The following is a 16,366-nucleotide window of genomic DNA, read 5'->3' as shown; positions in this document are numbered from 1 at the left end:
TCCCGGGATTTCGGGATTCCCGCGAAATGAGTCAGTCCGGGAGTACCGGGAATTGGCCGCGGGACCCGTCCTCCCGTTTTTTTTATTTTTTTTTATTCATTAATAGTGGCCTTTAGCCTACTAATAAAATATACTCTCGCCATCATGGCCTTTTCAGAAGGGAGGCTTTTGACGTGTCTGGTAATACATTTTCAATTACATGCGAGTGGAGAGAGACGCACTACCGTTCTACAGACGTGGCGACAAGCGGCCGCACTAAACTGTTGTTACGTCTGTAACGCAGCTATTGACATGCGAGTGGAGAAAGAGAGAGAGAGTCCGCAGTTCTACAGACGGAGCGACAAGCGGCTAGCCTGGTGCTACCAGACCATCATACTTCATTTCATTTGTACAGAAGGTCTGGCAGTGCTGTAATTGGCAAACGTTCACTCACTTGGAGGCGGGTGTCTGTTAAAGTTTAAAACTATTGGATCTGCCCAGTGCCACTCTGGATTAGCCAACCAATCGCATAACGTTTGGTCGTCACGTGTGTCATGAGCCGGCTTCTGGCAACTGAAACTGGAGCGCGACTTCGACGTCATCGTTCTCAGCCACTCGCTCGCTCTCTTCGCTGATTGGACACAGAAATTTGTTCGAGCAGAATCCCACTAATACGCTCCGTCACCAGACTGACTACTGAAGGGAAAATGAAATTTGGCCGGAAGTAGGTCGGCGGGCGCAGCCAGGCTAACAAGCGGCCGCACTACAGCTAAACTGTCACGTCTGTGTTCCTCTCTCACACACACACACACGCACGCACGCACACACATACGCGCGGGCGCGTGCTGGCAGCCTGGCACAGCTGAACAGTGTTTTACTTTTCTCTCCTCAATGAGATGGTGATATTCACCATTCTTCTGTATTCAAGTCAAGATTGTATGATGAACATAAAGCAGCCTGTTTCTTTTGCTGCTTTCTCTTGTAGTGACATGAATCTAATGAGATGAAACAGCTGGAGCATCACTGTTCGCCCCGTTCCTTCCACCAAACGCTAAAGTGAAACCTAGACCTAATCCACAAAGTAGACATTTAAACCAAACCAAACTGAATAACTAATCCACTTATTACATCTGGAGATTTGCAGACCATTTGCCACCACCGTTCTTCACTTGGGAGAAGGTTCTCTTGGTGGTAGGAGTTGCATTTTTGCCCAAACATGGTGGTTTTGGTTATGACCAAACAGTTACATTTTGGACTAATCTGTCCACAGAATAATTCTTCAGGTAGGGGAGAGTGGCCTAAATTGTGCCACTTTTTACTCAAAGTGATTTTAAAGTGAGGCCTTGACAGTTATGTCTCCAACTCAAATATGTACATATATTTCAGGATGTTGTGCATCCCTGGCAATAAAAACTTTGGATCTGGAATAAAATATAGCTTTCGGAAAAAAAGTTGTCTTGTGGCACAACTTGCCCCCGGTGTGGTGTAAATTGTGCCACAAGAGAGAATACCATGGGGTAAATTGTGCCATTGATATATCTCATAAACTGTAATTCCAGACAAATCCATAAGACAATTACTTATTTAAGGTTTATTTAAAGTAGCCTAAATAAAGTAAATATTTTACAAAGATTGAAGGTCAATTTTCTTAAACAAGGCCTAGCAGATCTAGGTGGTTTGCCTGTGTAACATGGTTGGTTGAGTTCTTGTTTAAATCCAGCTAAAATGGTTCAACAGTGCCATCTACTGTCGTAAACGTGTACCTGCACGGAGTAGTTGGGTCATTAGGGCAATGAATTCTGGGGATTCTCCAAAGCCATTGAGAGAATTCCATGAGGTAATACGTGTGTTGAGTCTGCGCATATTTAATAATTAACTATATGAACTGTATTAGAAGTTGAGCTGTTCATGTAAAGTAGGAAAATATATATGTTAAAGATACGTTTCGCCATGTTTTTGCTTGTTTTCAAGTCGCCTTTTGTATGTTTTATTGGTCGGGAAAATTCCTGTTTTAAGCTAGCTCACGTTATGTGCCGTCTTTACAGTGAACACACTGCTTGTCTGTGCCCACGTTGATGACTCTCCGCTGTTGTTTTCTATAAAATATGCAGGTATGCACAGTAGCTATGTGTTACTTTTGCAAGATGTTTTAATATTGTGCAGCTCAAATTGTCTGCTGGTTTATGTGTTTTATTGTCACTTTGTAATACATGTTAAGAGTTTACTAAAATATGGTAATAGCAGGTTAATGCACTTAAGTGAGGTCTGTGAATTGAAGAATGTATTTTTGTTATTATATAGGACATTTCTTTATTGTTTAGAAGAAGAGTGAGACTTCTGTTATGCTTTATTTATTTTATTTATGTGAACCAAATACCACTATACGATCACACAGTAATAGTTAAAGGGGACATATTATGCTAAATCTCGGTTTTTAAGGTGTATTTCCAAGGTCTACTAGAAAAGGTTTTCATGGTTTATTGTTCAAAAAACCCATTAGTTTTCTACCATTGCCCATTTCTTCATCGCCTTTTCCAGCCTTCTTTTGCCTCTATCTCAAAAGGTTGGTTTTGACATCTACCCCCCTTCGCAAAAATACTAGCATGCACCGCCCTGCTCATTTACTCTATACCTACCTACATGGGCATGGCACATGCCCAGCTGTCAGTTTTGTTTACTTTTGGCCAATGCAGCATGGAGACCAATGTAAACATGTTTAGCTTAATTTCTACCACAAATATCGGCACACTAACCAGTTCTAAACTAAAAGATGTACAACTGAACCTGTTCAGACAGGAGTCTGAGCTGAAAACTATGAAAATGGCATCAAGATGTCTGATTCCCCTGACATTATCCTCAGGTAAATACTGTTTAATTATGTCACAGTCAATAACATAATTTGAGCTAAGTATTTATGCATAAACTCTCTAAACTGGTAACATACACCCTGTTTTACGTTTGTCTTTACATGTCTGTGGAATGATCTACAGCCCAGTGGAGTGAAAAAGCTTTGGTTGTGAACCGATACTGAGTTGACATGTAAAAATGTACAGTAACCATAATGGAAAAGAATGTATCCTGAATCATGTCAAGATTCACTGGAAAGCATTATCTTTTGTAAAATGTATGGTTGAAATAATTATGCTTTAGGTTTCTCAGAGCTGCAAATTATCTGACAACATTTCAATATCTAGTAGATAATGTATCATTTGTATTGTGATCACTCATTCATAATAAAGTTTTACCGTTAAAAAATTTATTGTGTTGCTTACTGTCACGGTTTGCTACCTGTAGTAAAGGATTACTTGAAACTCACATTTTCATCTCGCTGAAGATTTTCTCTGATAAAACAGTATCATTACATTTTAAAAAGACCAAAAACATCCTTAAAAATAAAGCAGTTTATTCATAGCCAGTGGAATGAAAATATGAAGTGTACATATCAAACAGAAGCAAAACCATAACTTTTATGTAACTGTCCAGTTGTTGTTGGGCCCTGAAGAAGACCACCTGTCCCACCCAGTGAACACATCCTCCTCTGAAGGAACGGATAGTGTGACGGTCTTGGTGGCTCCGTCCGGCTCCATCAGGTCACTCAGACACCTGTAAAACATGGCACATTCAATGTTACATCATGTAACCTAGCTGACATGTATAGTCCTACATCATACATCTGTTATGGCAAAGCTACAACAAATTCAGTATAGCCTTGGCTCAATAAGCAACAAGTTCTGAATGATACTGTGTGCTTTTTGAAATATAATGGACAGGAAACAAACACCAGCAGAGACAACTTACAGTATTCCTGTCTATGTGTACATTACACTGGAAATCATGTAATAGGCCCACTGCTGCTTGTACTACACACTGTCCGCAGACTTATTGCGGTGTGTACTTGAGCTATACAATCAGACAGCTAGCAGGTAGCAGGATGAAGCTATTAAAAAAAATACTCTTCAGTTTCCAACACACCCTACAGTTTCACCGTCTGTTTTTCACACAGGGGCTGTCACGGCAGGACTAACGTGAGCTCACAAAAGAGCCAAATAACAGTCACTGCAAAAGACTCACAGCTCTAACCGTGCAACAATGTAGGCTAGGTTCAAAACAGTACAATCTTCCCCGTGTGTCTCAATTTTGTTTGCTAGCTGTCTCGCATAAATGGACACCCTCCCCGTGTGTGTGTCAATATTTTTGCGTATGAGTACGAAAATGGTGAATGAACCGGCATAGGCATTAATCGGTGGCAGTGCAGCGCTGTCTGTTGTGGGAGGTGGAAAGTCGTCATTTACTCTGGCTGAGGGGAGGAGACAGAAGTTACGAGAGAGAGAAACAAACAAACTGTAGTAGGCTATACAGCTGTTTATAAACGGGTATACTAATTTATTTTAGAAATTGCAAATGAAGCTCTGTGTGTAAATGTAAGATAGCTTGAATTTTGCATTCTTGACATTACAGGGACTGATTTCTCTATTGATAGCACTACTTTTGTTTGAAAATAATAGTAATAGGTGTGTATTCTGTGTAAATGTATTTCCCTTTACAATTTACAAATAGTAGAGAATGGAAATGTTTTTGCATCGACTTTTATTACACTGTTGTTTGCAAATACAAGTTGTGAAGTTTGAATATTTTTGTTATGAGATAATGAGACTGATTTCTGTGAATCTGTGGCAGCACCAGGTCCAGGAGAAGAGGAGAACCACCCGCAAGAGGTCCCGTGTCCCAACTCCACCAGCACCCCCTACGCAGCAGCGGGCTTGGAAGACTGAGGAAGACCAGGACACCGCTCCTCCTGTCTCCAGGTTTCAACCTGCACGCACCCCTGGCCCACAGCTAGGCACGCACTTCTACACACCAATTGAGCTCTTCAAATTGTTTTTCACTGCACACACTGTACACACACTCTGTAGCAACACAAACAAACAGGCTGCCAAAAAAATTGCCATGGGTAAAAAGTTTAAATGGACTGATTTGACAGTTGAGGAGTTTTACAAGTACATTGGACTCCTCTTTTACATGGCCCTGGTTAGACTACACCACATTGCTGATTACTGGAGGCAGAACCACAGTTTAACCTGTCAATTTGCAGCAACAGTCATGAGTAGGGACATATTTGGTGTCATCTCCTGGAACTTACACATAAGTGATCCAGATAAAGATGTAAACAATGATAGGAAGAAGGGAACGCCACAATTCGACAAACTCTTCAGGGTCAAACCTCTCCTCAATTCGATCAAAACCGCAGCAAAGACCTATTTTCATCCACACTAAAACCTGGCTGTGGATGAAAGGATGGTTGCCTCAAAGGCTAAAACCGGAATGACTCAATACATGAAGGCCAAACCTACTAAGTGGGGTTTCAAATTGTTCGTTTTGGCGGACTCAAGCAATGGCTACACCATAGATTTTAACATTTACACAGGGAAAAGTGACATCCCCTCCGGACATGGCCTCTCTTACGATGCTGTAATGTCACTTGTGCAGCCATACCTAGGGACAGGGTATCACATTTACACGGATTGTGATGCGTCCCTTTCATTACACATCCCATGGACCTTTTTATATGTGGTATCAAGTCATTATTCAGTCTCATTTTGCTTAATTCCTCATATGTGGTCAAAGTAGAGTAAGAGACTATTTGTATTTTGGCAAATTTGATTTTAGTCATGTTTTTTTGCACTTCCCAACTTTTTTTTGGAAAATGACAGTGCATTATAGAAGCTAATGCTTTGTAAATGGGGATAATGCTTTCGCTCAGCAGGATAGTACTCTTTTTGTTTTCATGCCTGTTCACTTTTCTTGGCTCATTTGTTGTCTGTCTGTTCTCTTCCAGTTTTCCCTGGTGGAGACGAGACGGTGTGGATCAGGTCCTTCCTCTGGCAGCATCTGAAGTCCTCCTGCATCCACACTATTCATATTTTATTTTAGTATTAGCATGTTAACATTAGTCAATTATTGTATTTCTTCATGATTTTTTTGTAAGTGACATCTATTATAAAAATCGGACTTCAAATTTCAGCATTTGGCAAAATATATATAATTAATATTATATTTTTACATTGGTCTAGGGCAGTGGTTCTCAACCGGTGGGGCGGGGGGGCGCGGACACTCTACCGGGGGGCGCGAGGGGGATGAAAAAAAAAAAAATCTTAATATATATATTTTTTTTTAATTACATTTTTTTTCTTGATATGTAGCCTAGTTCAGAGATGATATGTATTTTTTTTCTTTCTTAACTTTTTTTGATAGGTAGTTGCCAAGTTCATCACACAAACACTCCAATCCACTGATATGAGATCAGTTTGCAATTTTCAACTACTAAATTAATGGTAGGACTGTCGCCACTAGAACTGGTCTCTGTTCAGCAAAGGTCTTGAAAACAGCATAAGTGTGCTTGTGACATGCGTGCCACCCATGCACATGTATGGGCACGTGTCCCAGCAGATTTGAAATCTGAATAAAAAAATTTAAGTTTGTAGTTAGCAAGTGTAACATGTTCTTAGTAAGGGCAGAATTTCATAAATAAAGGTTTATTTTTTTAGCAAGATATTTGGTCAAAAGCTAGTTGTCATCCGTCCCTCTGTCCAGTTGTTAGGCATCTGGCTGCTAGCAAGTTATATTGTCTTGCTAATTTTACTATTCATCTGAACTGAAATAATATTTATTATCTTCGCCAGAATGCACCAGAATGCTTAGATTACATGTTAAAAACACAAAAAAATCTTCTGGGGGGGGAATCTTCCCCAGACCCCCCTTCAGGGGTTTAGTTTTTTGACAAACATTACAATGGATACTAACATGATTTGGGCATTTGGGATTATAAATCATCTTTGAATTGGCTGTACAGCATATCACATGCTATTCATTCAGGGGTGCGATGGCCACCCCACTCTAGCTCTGTGGCCCACCTTGGCCACCCCACTCTAGCTCTGTGGCCCACCTTGGCCACCCTCAGTCAAAATTTCCTGGAATCGCCACTGAGACACACACAACTCCGCGTTCAGGCTGCACAGCACATTAATCGCAGGTAGCATTTTGAGCTAAAGCTGGCCACTTTCCAAATATTAAAGACAACCTTCTTCCCAAAACGGACAAAAATTAAAGTGTAAGGGCTGGGAAGATTTCTTACCTGAAACTATAGGCTATATTTCCCAACTATTTCAGACTCAAGAGTTTGATGGTAAAAAAAAAATAAAAATCTGTGAGAGGACAGTGCTTAATGTGTTCTCCTCAATGTTAAAATGTAAATGGTCCCTTTTTAAAGGTAATATCTTGATTGACTCAATAGTTGAAACATTCTCTGAACTGGGTTGTCAGACAGCAGTGTTTCCCATTAATCATAGACTTTGTTTTGTGAAGCTTTTTCATAAGGTATACCTATTGTAGAATTTATTCTGTGTATTTTCTATTTAGGCTACTATTTTCTTCTCTTCTAAGGAGATTAAAAAAAAAACATTTCCTCAGTGTCTCATTGATACGATCTCATAATTAGCTTTTAAAGTGTACCAGAATGATGCATTTTACGTTACAATATAAGAAATTTCCGGACCCCAACCCTAAACCCAATGTTCAACTCAAAGGTGCGCCACTGGCCTAGCCCTTGTGATAATAACAATAATAGGTTATCTATCTATCTATCTATCTATCTATCTATCTATCTATCTATCTATCTATCTATCTATCTATCTATCTATCTATCTATCTATCTGTGTAGGGTGGTGTGTGTGTGTGTGTGTGGGGGGGGGGTGTGTTGTCAGGGGCGGTGGGGGGGGCCCAACTGCAATGACCCAGCTTGCAGAAGGTTGAGAACCCCTGGTCTAGGGCAATATTGAACCTTCCTTACTGAGAGCTGAGAGTGTTCTTAACATTTTGATATGAATCACCTGGGTATTATGTTATCTACTTGCCCTCTAAAATGGTAATTTATAAAAGCATGTAAATCGAGAAAATGCCCTTAAACCTAACCCCATAAAACGTTGGGACAAAAAATCATTTTTGTCATGTTTTTTGTACTTCTCAACCTTTTTTTGGAAAAATTCCAGTGTATTTTAGAAGCTAATGTTTTGGAGAGGCAATTTCAAGAGCCAAAACAATTTGTCCTGGGGAATAAAGGTATTATTACACATAAGTTTTTTTCAAAAATCTTACTTCAAATTGCAGCATTTGTGTCAAAATATTTTAGGACAAAATTGAAACTCCCTAATATAGCGCTGGCAGTGTTCTGAACATTTTGATATGAATCACCTGGGTATTATGTTATCTACTTGCCCTCTGGTAATTTATAAAAGCATGTAAAATCGAGAAAATGCCCTTAGATCTCAACCCAAAAAACTTTTGGACAAAAAGATCATTTTAGTCATGTTTTTTGCTCTTCCCAACCTTTTTATGGAAAAATTCCAGTACATTGTAGAAACTAATGTTTTGGAGAAGCAATTTCAATAGCCAAAATAATTCAATCAGATGAATAAAGGTATTATTTCACACAAATTTCGAATTCTTTCAAAAATCAGACTTAAAATTTCAACATTTATGTCAAAATATATTTTTTTTACATTGGACTAGGCAAAATTTAACCTTCCTCACTGAGAGCTGAGAGTGTTCTGAACATTTTGATATGAATCACCTGGGTATTATGTGATCTACTTGCCCTCTAAAATGGTAATTTATAAAAGCATGTAAAATCGAGTAAATGCCCTTAGATCTCAACCCAAAAAACGTTTGGACAAAAAGATAATTTTAGTCATGTTTTTTGCTCTTCCCAACCTTTTTATGGAAAAATTCCAGTACATTTTAGAAGCTAACGTTTTGGAGAAGCAATTTCAAGAACCAAAATAACTCAATCAGATGAATAAAGGTATTATTTCACACACATTTCGAAATTTTTCAAAAATCGGACTTCAAATTTCAACATTTATGTCAAAATATTATTTTTTTTACATTGGACTAGGGCAACATTGAACCGTCCACGCTGAGAGTGTTCTGAACATTTTGATATGAATCAGCTGGGTATTATGTTATCTACTTGCCCTCTAAAATGGTAATTTATAAAAGCATGTAAAATCGAGAAAATGCCCTTAGGGCTCAGTTAACCTTCAAAAGAATAAAAACTAGCGTGGGCCAAAAAAATTCACCCCCCTCAGTGTTGTCATGGAGATATGACCTAAACATACAGACTAAAATGGTTTTGTGGCCCAGGCTGTAAATAGGTTTAATAAGACTTTGAAAACGGCCTATCTAACAAGTGAGTCAAAGAAAAACTGCTCGTCTTGGCGCCACCCCCAGTGGCACTTTCTGGTTACTACAGTTGTAGGTCACTTCCTTATTGGATGCCGGTAAAAATCGCTGAGGTTGGGGCTTGGGTTTTAACCACAACTTTCTCAAATTTTACTTCATCAACACCAAATTTCTCATGGAGCCTCGGGGGACTATGAGACGCATGCCCGTAAAAGATTAGTAAAATAGCTTGAAAAATATGGCCGCCATTGACCAAAACGTTTACACAGGGGCGGGGCTTATTAGCAAATTGGCCATAACTCCTTAACCCTAGGTCCTATCATCATCGAACTTGCAGGATATATGCAGAAGTCATGTGGGAGCATGTCCCTCGAAGCTTGTCGAGATTAGCCCATATGGGGCGCCACAAATGCTAAAACCATAATTCAAAAATGCAATGTTTGACAGGCCACGCCCCCTCACCCCCTGACTCTGATTGACTTGAAATGTCTTACACTTGTACAGCTCATGGTGCTCTAAAATATAGCCTCTTGGACCATAGGGGTCAGCCATGATTATTTTTTTCATCCCAAATTTGCGTGACCTGAAATACAGTCAAGTGACATCTACTTTGTGGATTTCCAACCTATCATCACCTAATTGTATACACAGCATTAGGGGATCGACTTACCCACGTGTACAAAGTTTTAGCAAGATAGCTCAAAGAACATGGCCGCCCTTAACGAAAACGTCTTCGCGAGAACGGCCGTTTTTCTGCATTTTGCCACGATTGCGACCTTCAATCGGCCACAACTCGGGACTGGAGTTCGGAAAGCCTGCGGCGGCGGTTCGTAGAAGCGTTCTAGCCCGGCCGACGGGTGGGGCGCCGCCGAAGCGGGGATTGGCGGTCGGCGCCGGGCTGCCCGTACTTTCAAAATCTCCTTACCTTCATTGTTTACCTACTGAATGCACTATGTACAGCACTTTGGACAGTGCAACTTTCATAAATGTGCTTTTATAAATACATTTTACTTAATTACAACTCACCTAGGCCCTTTGGCACAAATCACCCCAACCCCAGAATTTTGGATAATAGGCATGATGCAGCAGTTTAGGGCTGACATTGTGCTAACTGTACGGACTCAAAGTGTAGCATACTAAAGCACTAAAACATGTGTCAAATGTTTTCAAACTTGTCTATAATTGTTCGGACACAATAATCAAAATGGAAATTTCCAAAATGGAATTTTTACTATTTTTTTAGCTTAAATGTGCTTTTATCTTATTCCATGTTTCTCCCTTCTTTACAGGATGAGTCAAATGGATGGCTCTTCTTAAATATGTGGTCACATTTTCAATTTCTTCCACGGTTTTCTAGAAACAAGGGATGGCACAACTTCCCCACCAGCACAACTTAGGCCACTCTCCCATATCTCCAGGTGCTCTCTGGCAAAGTTGTGACAAGCAGTTTTGTTCTTTTTTGAGAGCAGAGGCTTCTTCAGTAACCCTCCCATGAAAGCCATGTTGACTGTGTGTTCTCCTTATTGTGGAACCATGCACATCTGTCCCAGATGCTGCAAGAGAGGTCTGCAAATCACTAGATGTAATGTTTGGGTTGGCTTTTAACTGAAAAATCACTTTTTTTGTGGTGCTTGTGGATATTTTTGAAGGAAGTCCACTTCTAGGCAGATGTTCAGTCACTCTTAAAGCTCTCCATTTGTAGATGATCTGCCTCATGGTGGACCGATGGAGCTCAAACTTTTTTTAAATTAATGTATAGCTGTCCCCAGACAAATGTGCAGCATCACAATTCCTGAGATCCTCTGAGATTGTTTTCCCTTTTAGCATGTCTGACCTGTATGGGTTCACTTTGGTGAGCCTAAACTGACCTGGTTTGATCTCTGTTTTATCTAGTGCCACCCAATTTCTTCCCTAAAGATATCTCATTGGTCTATTTCATCGTTTTTACCTGCTCGATTTAAGCAATGCAGCTCAGGGTTCACAAACTTTTGCAGATACAACAGTTAACAAATAACAAATAATTTGTTTTATCTCTTAACAATTGATTTCTGGAAAAGAAAAATGTTGAATTGATAAACAAACATCTGTTATTTCATATAAAAAATGCTGGTATTGATAAAAATGAATTAATAATGGTTAAACACAATAAAATTCCAAAATGCTCAAGGGGTTCAAACTTTCAAACACTGTATAGTGTACTGTCAACACCATTAACAGGTGAAGACCATGACTCAAATGTGGTGTGGAACTAAGTTTTACATCAATTCTAGTGTTCAAAATTGTGTTATAAAAAATGATGGGGCTATAAAGGTGCGAACACACTGCACTCCTCCGCGCGGCGAGTTTACATACAAAGTCATTGTACTTCGCCTGGCGCCGAGTGAATGGGCGGCCGGCGGCATGTGGTTCACGCGGCGCGGCTAGGGCGGAGCGGCCGCCGCAGGAGTTGAGAAAATTTAACTTTTTGCCACGCCGCGATAGCCAATCAGCGTTGAGCTTGTCCCGACGTCACTCACTTCGGGACGACGGACAGAGGAAATTAAGATGGATGAAAACATAATAGTCACAGTTTGCTCCCATAAGTTCTGTGAATAGTCTGTTGCCTGCTGTGTACAGCTATCAGTTTTGCTTTATGAACCAAGTTAGCACCAGTTAGCTTGGGTAAAGCACCATCAGCACAGCAGACTGCTCCCCTCAGCACCGGTTAGCACCAGCACCAGCATATCCCCAGAGTAGAGAAGGCTACTCTGGGCGGGCGGCGGACACAATATGACCCAATATGATCACGCGGCACGGAACCTGCGATTCGCGCGGAGTGCAGTGTGTTCGTACCTTAAAGAGATCCTATTGTACTAATTTTCTGGTCTTAATTTCTTGTTAAAAACTGCTATAGAGCAACCTGACACGAATCACATCACAAAATACTATGTAGATTTTCGGGAAGCTCTTTCTCTTATTTTGGCGATCCAGCAGGCCCTGTAAACACTTTGCTTCTGCCATCTCCGCCCCCTCCACCCCTTCCTGCAAACCCAACTCTGTTGTGATTGGTTACCTTGCGAAGGGAAGTCGTGATTCTAAATGTCTGCAAAGAATCAGCCCGGGCGGGACGCGAACGCGGGTCTACTGCTTCGTAAACGATCTCTCTACCGGCTGAGCTAAGCGAGCACTGGTCTAGTGTTGTCACCCCCTGCTATATATAGCAACCTGGGAGCTTGCCTGACCATATATGGCAAAAATATCTGGTGACACATATACCGGAAATTTGAACAAGTTCGGCTCGACTGGCTGCCATAGTTGTTAGTGCTCTGCACAGCCACCCCAGACGGTCAGCAGGGAATACGTCGAAATGCATGTACGGAATTACTCTAGTATGGTTAAACATGACTATAAATCATTATAACAACGTTTATAGGTCATAAAAGTCGAAAAGTATCATAGGTCCTCTTTAAGGTATTCAACAATTGTTAATACTAGTGCAGTGCCCGTAGGAAGCAGGTCTGCTGTGTGTGTCCCGCTCATCACTCATTTCAAGCTTTGGTCGCAGCAGCCAATCAAATCAGAGGGAGGCGGGGTTTAGCCGGAGACTACTTCATGCCCGTCGTTACTGTGGCCTTCAGTGTGCGCATGTATTCGCCGCCAGCATGTTATACATATGACAACTTCTACATATTTGGTCCAAAGCTTCATAATCAATCAAGGATGCACACCTCTGTGCCGTGTGCAAGCCATATCCGGAAGCTCAGGCCGATCTGACTAACAGTGAGAGAGATATGCGAGTCAAAGACAGACAGACACACAGACAGACAGACAGACAGACATTTCTTGCTTTATAGATATAAGATAGATAGATGTTTCTCAGCGAGGGCTCGTTCTTTGCATGTCAGTCATTCCCCTCTCTACCACATTTCATCTCTGTCTCTCCACACTGTCAATAAGAGCATGAAAGATACCACACACACACTGTTAAGATAGGCAAGAATATTGCAACTTTTCATTGTACATATCTTGTTCTTAGGAGAATGTGAAATGTATATTTCTTGTTTTCGTAGGGAAAAGTATGATATTTTTAATAAGACAGGCAAGGTAACAAGTGACCTTTAATATTAAGGTAGAATCACTAAAAGTGTTGTATTCAAGTTATTATCCTGAAATATATACATAATTGTGAATTCCTAAGGCCTCTCTGAAAAGGCATGCCTGGGCTTGTCCTGGGACAGGTCAGGGGTGAGAGAGACAAGGGGGGCAGTGGGTCCTTGAGCTGGACACACACACCCTCATCTTCCCCCCTCCCTCTCTCCTCCTAATACACACACCCACTCTCTCTGTCTTCAGACTATATAAAGCCAGGGTTTTGAGCAAGAAGTTTAGTTTTTTGGGGAAGCTGCTGCTGCGGGTTTTTGGGGAAGTCTTGACTGTTCCACTTTTTTGTTCTTTTAGCATGGACGAAAGACTTAGAAGAAAAACTCGAAAGAAACACTCTGAATCTTTTTGAGTGCAAAATACTTAGAAAAATTGAGAGCAGTTATTTTTTCTTTTCAAGAAGGGGAAGAGGCTCGGAACCAATTCTTCCTTTTCTATTCTGAGAAGTTTGGTAAGGGACCATTTGGGTTATTGATGGGAACTAATTGATGAACCAGGTTGTAGGATAGCATGGAGTTGAGGTTGAAAAACTGTTGAACCAACTTTTCCTGATTGTTGTGTCGCAAAATCAAGCTTGTCATGGCATTTGAAGATATTCAAATATATATGACAAGATTGAAAGCCTCGGCCAACACCCAGAACTATTGAAGTTGTGTAGACAGTGGACAAACTTTTACTCCTGATCTCTTGTGGATCAACCAAATAAACTGTTGAACCAACTTTTCCTGATTGTTGTGTCGCAAAATCAAGCTTGTCATAGCATTTGAAGATATTCAAATATATATGACAAGATTGAAAGCCTCGGCCAACACCCAGAACTATTGAAGTTGTGTAGACAGTAGAGCTTTAAAAAACCTGAAGATGAGAATACTCCTGATCTCTTGTGGATTGAAAATGGGAGAACTCATGAACTAAATTCAATGTGAACAAAAGACATACAACACATAAGTTAAGTCTTATACTTCTCTACATATATTAACCACATTAATGGGAGTGTAGGTACTTATTTTCCTTCCTTTCATTTTATTTTATCTTTTCTTTTTATATTGTGAAAGTATAATCTTTTTGTATTGGTTAAATAAAATTTCTTGAAAACGCTATAAACTCTTTGGCCTGAATTTTTAGTTTAGTGTTGGGAACAAGGACCTAATTAGGGTTTTTCTTTAAAGAGATTGCGGCGCCTCTGAGGTAAGCAATTCAAACCTACACTACGGCTACACTACTGATAACAAAGAATACACATCCCATAAACACACTCCTTGAATTAGGAGGGAATTGCATTTATCTATTGGCCTAAGCTCATCCAGGTGTATGAACTTAGTGAGGACTTAACGGTAGTCTTTTGAAGCTAGGGGTAAATGTGAGGTATTCATCCACCAGAATAATTAAAACCTATTTTCTAATCTCCTCCTTTCTAAAAACTTATCAAGGATAAAGATCTGAAATCTGGACTTAACCTAGGATAAAATTAGAAGAGACAATTGTAAGGGTCGTTAGGGGATCAACACAGGGGGAGATCTGGAGATAGGCAGGGGTCAAAGGGTAACATGCTTTAAAACCAGAGCCTTTAAGGTAATATATGGTGTGAAGGTTTTTGGTGAAAAGTAAAACCTTTTGGGAATTGTGTAAATCAGCTTTTGGTCTTTGTTTGCCATAAATAAAGAGCAGGGGTCGATGAACACATAAACTTTATAGTGGAACAGGTTTAAACAAGGAACAAACGAACTTGGCAGGCTATATACAGTATCTCACAAAAGTGAGTACACCCCTAACATTTCTTCAAATATTTCATTATATCTTTCCATGCGACAACACTGAATAAATTACACTTTGATACAATGTCAAGTAGTTAGTGTACAGCTTGTATAACAGTGTAAATTTACTGTCCCCTCAAAATAACTCGACACACAGCCATTAATGTCTAAACTGCTGGCAACAAAAGTGAGTACACCCCTAAGAAAAAAATTCCAAATTGGGCCCAAAGTGTCAATATTTTGTTTTGCCATCATTATTTTCTAGCACTGCCTTAACCCTCTTGGGCATGTAGTTCACTAGAGCTTCACAGGTTGCAACTGGAACCCTCTTCCACCCATTCATGACAGCATCACAGAGCTGGTGGATATTAGAGTCCTTGCGCTCCTCCATCTCCCGTTTTAGGATGCCCCAAAGATGCTCAATAGGGTTTAAGACTGGAGACATGCTTGGCCAGTCCATAACCTTTACCCTCAGCTTCTTTAGCAAGCCAGTGGTCGTTCGGAGGGGTGTTTGGGGTCGTTATCATGTTGCAATACTGCCCTGCGGCCCAGTTTATGAAGGGAGGGGATCATGCTCTGCTTCAGTATGTCACAGTACATGTTAGAATTCAATGAACTGTAGCTCCCCAGTGCTGGCAGCACTCATGCAGCCCCAGACCATGACACTCCAACCACCATGCTTGACTCTAGGCAAGACACACTTGTCTTTGTACTCTTCATCAAACTTTTTGTGGGGTTTCTTGTGCATCATCTTTAGAATAGGCTTCCTTCTGGGATGACAGCCATGCAGACAAGTATGATGCAGAGTGCGGCGTATGGTCTGAGCACTGACAGGTTGACCCCCCACCCCTTCAAGCCCTTCAGCAATGCTGGCAGCACTCATACGTCAATTTTCCAAAGCCAACCTCTGTGTACGACGCTGACCACGTGCACTCAACCTTCGTAAACTGGGCCGCAGGGTGGTATTGCAACATGATAACGACCCCAAACACACCTCCAAGACGACCAGTGGCTTGCTAAAAAAGCTAAGGGTAAAGGTTATGGCCTGGCCAAGCATGTCTCCAGACCTAAACCCTATTGAGCATCTTTGGGGCATCCTCAAACGGAAGGTGGAGGAGCGCAAGGTCTTTAATATCCACCAGCTCTGTGATGCTGTCATAAATGGGTGGAAGAGGGTTCCAGTTGCAACCTGTGAAGCTCTGGTGAACTCCATGCCCAAGAGGGTTAAGGCAGTGCTGGAAAATAATGGTGGCCAC

The sequence above is a fragment of the Ammodytes marinus genome (genome assembly GCF_949987685.1).
Source record: "Ammodytes marinus genome assembly, chromosome: 13".
Taxonomy (NCBI): Eukaryota; Metazoa; Chordata; class Actinopteri; order Uranoscopiformes; family Ammodytidae; genus Ammodytes; species Ammodytes marinus.
Note: the sequence above shows the minus strand (reverse complement) of the source record.